Source organism: Athene noctua, chromosome 21 (assembly GCF_965140245.1).
Source record: "Athene noctua chromosome 21, bAthNoc1.hap1.1, whole genome shotgun sequence".
Classification (NCBI taxonomy): domain Eukaryota; kingdom Metazoa; phylum Chordata; class Aves; order Strigiformes; family Strigidae; genus Athene; species Athene noctua.
The window spans coordinates 957,646-965,234 of record NC_134057.1 but is presented as its reverse complement, the minus strand read 5'-3'; the positions used below and the strand labels follow the sequence as shown (position 1 = coordinate 965,234).

The window sequence follows — 7,589 nt, the reverse complement described above, 5'->3', positions numbered from 1 at the left end:
GCATGGGTTTTTTTCCTCCTCTGTAGAGGATTTCACATTTCTCTGCCTTGTATGTCTTGCTGAGATGAGAAACCTGTAGCTGCTTTCCGAAGGTGATGTGTGAGACAGTGTTTGCACAGGTGTCAGTCTGAGGGGGGACCGTGTGGTGAACACTGGAATTTACCATTTAAAATGGGAGCCCACAGTACTGTATGGATTGTTTTTAAAGGTGTAATTAAATACTCAGTGATTTTCTCTTTGACATGCCCTGCCTTTCAGTCCTGCATTTCCTGTAGAAAGCATCAATTTGCTCTTGAGCTCCAGTAACTAATTGCACTACAGACTGGGGTATTTCTGGTTTCTTTTGGACAGGAGCAGATATATTAGACAAAAATAACAGGGAAAAAAAAAAAAAAAAAAAAAAAAAGATCACGCATGGGATGTTTAACACTCTTGCAAGTTCCAGTGGTCTGTAGAGCATTGCAGGGATTGCTACCTTGCACCTTATGGGAATTCCTCAAAGTCTGTTCCACCTCCCTGAAAATATCGCAGTTGGGATGTGTTTCCTGAGCCACCGCACATGCATTAACGCTTTAAGTGGTCATCTAGGCTACCAGACTAAGTCTGAGTCCTACCTGAGATGTTTTCCTGCCCACATCTCCTTCTGCTGCTGGGAATCACCCGTTGTTAGCTTACAGTGAAAGCACAGGTTGTTCTTCCCCATGTGCTGCCGTGTCTCCTGAGATCTGATCAGTGAGCAATGTTTCTCTCTGGACATCAAATGAGCATCTAAATGATACAAAATCAAAACCTGATAAGTGCAAATACAGTTTCAGGCTCCCCTGCTTCCAATGGCACTGACACCCTGGATGTGTTGTTCTGGGCAAAGTGCGGATGAGGCTGGCTCTCTCTCTGACACCCATGGTCCATGGGATGGTATCAGGGCAATGTCTCTTTAATTTTCCACGTTCTAGGAATCCAGAAGCATGGATGAATATCATAAGTATGATGGCATTGGAGAAGAGGCAGTACGTGTCTGGGAAACAGTCATTATGAAATGCTGATTGTTAAAGAATACGTTTGTGGATTACCTTGAAGGCAAGAATCACAGAGCCTTGAAAACATTATTCTTCACTTTTTATTTCTTGCAGAGTGAAATGGTCTCCTTCTGGGGATATTCCAGTGAGGAGTATGATGTGGTAACAGAAGATGGCTATATCCTTCAGCTAAACAGAATTCCTTATGGGAGAGGAAATGCTGAAAGCCAAGGTGCAAGTGACATCTGTGTTATACAGGAAACCCACACCATATGCCCTCCTCTGACTGGGGTAACAGGGCTTGTGCAGGAGACTTTTTAATGTCCCACATGGCTTTGGTATCTGTAGCCTCTGTTTTGATCAGTAAGAATTTGAAGGGAAGGCAGTGTTTTCTCACCCTGCTTGGAGTCCTGAGTGTGGGTGATGCCCCATGCACCCAGGAGGCTGCAATCCTAGCCACGAGAAGCAGCCCATCCCTCCTACCCACTGGTGCCTCACACATGCCTTGGATTTTCTCTGGCGACCTGGCCTCTAGCACGTGGCCCTGCAGCTGTGTGGCAGATCAGCAGCCTGGTTTGACATTCCTTGAGGAGCTTCCAGGGGACCCTCTTGTCCTGTGAGGCGTGACTACTGGAAGGCTCTAGATTTATAAAAAAGGTGCATCCTTTCACCTCTCCAGGCACCTCCATGTTTGCCCACAGAGCCCCCTGGGGTTCCGTCCAAGTTCTGATAATACTCCCAGCAAAGCCTCTCTGGCAAAAGCCTGTTAAGATGAAGAACCTAGCTACTGCTCTGTTGGTGTCTCTAAAAATACCCAGCTAGGTAAAGTCCTCAGAAACAAAACCAGATGCTGTGAGATGTCTCTGAAATAGTAATATTGCATTATGTATTATACATATTTATGAGAGTAATGAAAGATCTGCTGCAGGTATGAAAGGTATGGAAGGTGTGTGGAAGTGTTCAATCCTCTTTCCTGTCTCTGGATGTTCAAACCTTTTCCCTCCCAGCCCCGAGACCATGGCCAAAGTAACAGTAAAGCAGAGGGAAAAACTTGTTCTGTCTCCTGGTGAAATTTGTCACTCCAGCAAAGAGCATACGACATGACTGGGGTCAAGGAAGACCTTCCAGCATTGTTCAGGAGTTGGAGAATATAAGCATGGGAAGATTTGGGGATTTTTCATACTGTCCCTGAACATTAGATGTTCACTTTATTAATGAAAAGTCATCTGCAGAGAAGTTGAGAAGGGGTGTTAGGGATAAAAGGCAAAGTGCTCTGAGATATGGTGCACCCATTGCAACTGCTACATAGCAAACCTGTTTTACTGAAATCAAAAGGAACAGACCTACCTAACACTGACTCTAACCTCCGAACACTTTGGCTGCCATAATTAAGGAGGAAAAGAGTTCCTAAACTGTCTCAAACGATGACAGACACCATTGGAAGGAAAAAAAGAGTCATCATGATGCCTGTGTTCCGGGTCCAAGGCCCATCACATTTCTGCAGCATGGTTTATTTGGAGAAAGCAGCATGTGGGTTACCAATTTGACCAACAGCAGCCTGGGCTTCATTCTCACAGATACCAGCTATGACGTTTGGATAGGCAACAGCAGAGGGAACACTTGGCCCAGCAACATCTCGTCCCCTCTCCCAAACAGGAGGAATTCTGAGCTTTCAGCTAACCAGAGTAGTTGGAGGATCTAAGAAACAACTGACTTCTTTCATGTTCAAAAGGTGATGCTATCCTAGCTCGGGGAGGAATGAACCAGGCTAAGCTGAAGCACATCCACTTATTTTAGGTGAAAACCCCATGTACTTACTCAAGGGCACACTCAGTAGGATGAAGAAGTTTGTGGGGTTGTCCTTCCCTCCTCACTGGTTTTGTGGTTTGTTGATGATGATCATTCAGATGGAGATGGTACACTTGTCACTAAGATGGATACTCTTCCTTCTGCAGCTTTGAGGAAATAGATAAATATGACCTCCCAGCAATTATAAACTATTGAACAGAAAACAGGACAGTAGCAGTTACTTTAGATAGGTCATTCGCAAGGCACCAGCATGTCTTTTTGACTGATCTTGATGACAATATAAAATGTCTCCATTATTTTTGGGATTTGTAAAACAGATCTTACTAAAGTTAAACTGTATATGTGAATGTCTTGAAAGAGTAAGCTGTTTTTTTCTTCTCTCTTTTTGTTTTTTTCTCAACTTTTATAGCCTTTTCCACTATGCCTCAGCTGCCTCAGAAAACCAAAATGTACTTTGATTTGCTAACTGTGGACACAGTTACATTTCTTCAAAGTCCATTTAAAAACCTTGCATTCTTTTCTGACTATGGACTTAAGGTATGTTGGTCCAGACTATATTCTGCATAGCCAAAATGAACATAGCTTTTCATAGAGTTTCTGAAATTACCCACATAGTATATTTCAGATAATTTACAGCAAGAGGAATGCCATGCTCCATCTCTTTTCATAATGAAAGAATCACACATCTCAGTCCAAAGTCCTTCTGTCCCCTCTCAGATTTACTCCCCAGAATGTCCTGGCAGAATTAGAGCCGAGAGCTTAGGGCAGACATGCACACAGAAGGTATCAAAATATTGGTGAATAAAACTGATAGGGAGACTCTGAAATGAGACCTACCATTTACTGCAGGAGTACAACAAATGTAAGAGGTCATACACATAAAATCATGGACTAGAAACATTTAATAGGGTGCAAGGAGGGTTCACTCGTGGGCAACCTCATACCTCAATATGGAGGTAAAAATAGAAGCTATGAAGTGGTGGTGCTTTATGGAAAAGCATGACCAGTCTTCCTATTTTACGAGTACACTGGCAATTTCACAGATGTTTGGCACCAAAGAGCTCCTACCACACATTGACTTGGGTGAGCTGATCCTTTCCACATTCTGTGCCTGATCAAAGACCTTCAAGAGTGTCTTGTCTATGATCTTTGGATTTCACTGGGAGAACGTAAATATGGTGTGTAGGAATCTGCAGAGGGCCCTCAATACCTTTCTAAAGGAAAAAACCTTGTCTGCCCTGTTCCATGAAGCTGAATGAAACGCACTGTGAAATGTGCTCATTTCCTTTCAAAGCCGAGTAGGTACGTATGCATCACGCTCCCCAGCAGGGACTTCAGTACAAAGTGTAATCCACTGGTTGCAGGGAAACTTTCCCAGCTACTTTCCTATGCACAACAAAGCATAAAGTATTTTAATGGTCCTTGGTGGTCAGTCTCCTCTACTGGTCTGCTGCAATGCATCAGGTATCTTTGTCGGGTTTGTTTTCATCCCTTCATAAAATGCTCGGTAGCTTCTCGAGCTGCCTGTACATCATCAAGTAGAATGGCCCCGAAGGAGTGGATCTGCAAAGAGAAATATTTGGAGCTGAGGATCCTGCATCTACAGCAGGCACATTCCAGACATCTTATTTCGGACTAGCTCCAGTCTTGCCCTGCAGCCTGAGTGCCATTAACAGTCAGACTGCAGGAGATATTCTCCTGGACAGTACCCAGTGAAGCTTGTTACCAATTAAACTGATTATTTCTCCTTCTTCCCATTGTGGGCATGGAGAACAGTCACTACCAGACCCCCTTTGACACTGAAATTGTGCTATGCTGCCTTCACCCTCTCTTCCCTCAGCTAAATGTACCCAATTGTTTGCACATTTCTTTGCAGATCATGGATACAAATCCATGTAGCAATAGGACAAGGGGTTACCATTTTAAACTAAAAGAGGGTAGATTCAGACTAGAGATACAGAAGAAGTTTTTTTTATGATGAGAGTGGTGGAACACTGGAACAAGTTGCCCAGATGCCCCATCCCTGGAAACTTTGAAAGTCAGACTGGACGGGGCTCTGGGCAACCTGACCTAGTTGAAGATGTCCCTGCTCATTGCAGAGGGATTGGACTAGATGACCTTTAAAGTCCCTTCCAACCCAGACTATTCTATGATTCTATTAAATGGCCTCTTCCTGATCTTCCATGGACCATCACCAGTTTATGCATCTTCTCAGGAGAGTGTGCCACAAGCTGCATATCTTCCTAGTGTGACACTCCCCCTCAGAGACCCCAGAATAACTTTGTTGGTTTTGTAGCAAGAGCACACACTCAACTTTCTGAAGTGTTGTTGCTCAACAGTGTTAGTCTTCATTCTGTATATGTTCACCAGTTTTTCTTTTCTATGTATAATTTTTTATAAGATTCTTTACTGGACTTCGGCTTATCTGATGACTAGTGAATGACAAAGAGCAAAACTAGAGGCAATGAACACAAATTACAATCCAGGGGGATCAGGTGGGAGGTGGGGAATCCTTCTTCCCCCAGAGTGGGGAGCAACCCTGGCACAAGTCCCCAGAGAGACAGGAGGTCTCCATCCTGGGGAGGTTCAGGTCCTGGCAGGGCCAAGCCATGGCCACCCTGACCTTTTATTGCTCATAGACCTGTTCCACTTAGACTAGAGATGTTCAGAGGCTCCTTCCAGCCAGCATATCTTTGATTGCATCATTTCAGGCCAATTCTTCAGTCTACAAGGAATATTTTGAATTCTAAACCCATTTTCTAGAACATTTTCATTTCCTCCCATTATGGTGTTAACCACAAACTATGTAAACGTAATATCCTTTCATTTATCCAAATTAGTGACAATTGGGCCTGTGGCAGATCTGCAAGACAGAGCTGAAAAACCTTGCCAGTTCAATGATAAAAACCATCTTTTGAGTTTCCTCTTTTAAACTCATCACACCCCCACAGAACTATGATTTCATTTAAACAATTTCATTTCTGGATTTGCTACAGGGAGTTCAAAGCGGTGTACTGAGAGCTTATGATAGGGGTCTTTGCTATATACATGTAAGCTACTTCAAATAGCCAAGGTCATGGTCTTCCCTTTCCCTTACGTGTTCTGTTGCCATTCATGCTTGCTTGCATTACTCTGGTGCAATTCCTTTGAATTGATTGTCCTCCCTTCACAAATTGGACCTGCAAGTAGTAAGTCAGCAGGACCTCTGCTTGGAACAATAGTAATTTCTATTCAAACTTTTGTTTACAAATACTTTCTAAATGTAATCAAGTATTAGATGCTTTCCACTTGCCCACTGTTTTTGTCACAGTCCATAATCTGACATCTATAGCAGTAATGACTGTGTGACCAGCTACTGTCTGAAATCTATAAAACTGAAGTCTCCATGCTGGTCGTAAATTTTTGAGCCATAAAGAAAAGCAAGGTGCTAAGCCCTTCTGCCACCCAGACCTAAAATCACAAGGTGAATAGTGAGCAATTAACTCTGCATCCCTTGGAGCTTGGGAAATTCTTGTTCCATGGCAAGAAGAGTACCAGAGCCATAGAAAAAACCTTCTTTCTTCCTTAAGCAAGAAAAAACATATTGTTCAGAAAGTGGCATGCTTTTTACCTGGAATAATTACACTGCAGGTAAGGAGATATGATGCTGACAAATCACGGGATGGCAGGTCCTCATGGTGTTGATCTAAAGCAATCATCTAGATGTGTCTTCTTTTCAAGAACTTGCTTCCAAACACTTTCCTGCTGTTACGAAGCTTAAGGAAAGTAACCAAAAACCACAGAAGATCCATTTAGAAGGCACCTCTAGAGGTCTCCAGTCCAACCTCCTGCTTGAAGTAGGACGATCCACCAGCATTAGATCAGGGCAGATAACATTTTGCTTGCTCATCAAATTGTCTGTAGCATCAGAACCAAAATTTCTAACAGGGCAGAAGTAATTTACTAATGAATTTAGATTAAAATTGCTAATTTAATATGCTCACTGAATTGTAGTGCATAAGATTAACACCACATATTTTAACAAAATTTCTCTACTTTCTAGAGAAAACCTTTCCAGATTTTGGGGTTTTTTTGGTTTTTTGTTTTTTGGTTTTTTTTTTTTTTTTTTCCTAATTCCCAAAGAACAGCAATTGCTGTCAGGCAACAGGTATTTTGTTGCATTGCAGCAATGGCCCTCCTCTGTAAAACCCTTGTTTTCTGTCCCTTCAGATGAGTTCACCACTCTACAATGTGAAGGATGTGGAAGTGCTGATGCCCATCTGGTGTGGTGGAGAGGACTGTCTGGCTGATTCCCAGAACATTGCTCTCCTGCTCCCCCGTGTCAAGAACCTGGTCCACCACAGGGTCATTCCCAAGTGGAACCACCTGGTTTTCCTATAGGGGCTTGATGCAACCGAGGTTTTGTACCAAGAAATCGTTGACATGATGAAGAAACATCCATAAATGTGTTGGTTTGATTTGATAGGCTTTTTGCTGATATGTCTTGTAAGATTTATGTTATCTTTAAAAGATTTTGAAATTTGTCCCTATTTGGACCACCTGAATGTAGTAGGAGTCTTTATGCTATTCCTGACTGGCACTTCATTTCCTTTCTTTTTCCTTTTTTCCTCCCTTTTTTCTTTTTTTTTTACTCCCTCTTTTTTTCTCCTCCTTTTTTTTTTTTTTTTTTTTCCTTCATCAGCCATGTTTATTTGCAAAGTATAAGAAACATAGATGAGGAAACTCAGGTTTCAGATGTTTCATTTAGACTCATCCCACTGATCT

The 7,589-nt window shown here is 42.5% G+C and overlaps 1 pseudogene; it reads left to right on the top strand.

Annotated features, from left to right (window-relative positions):
- Positions 1-965: 965 nt before the first annotated feature.
- On the top strand, positions 966-7,205 carry LOC141968922 (lysosomal acid lipase/cholesteryl ester hydrolase-like; annotated as a pseudogene).
- The last annotated feature ends 384 nt before the right edge of the window (positions 7,206-7,589 follow it).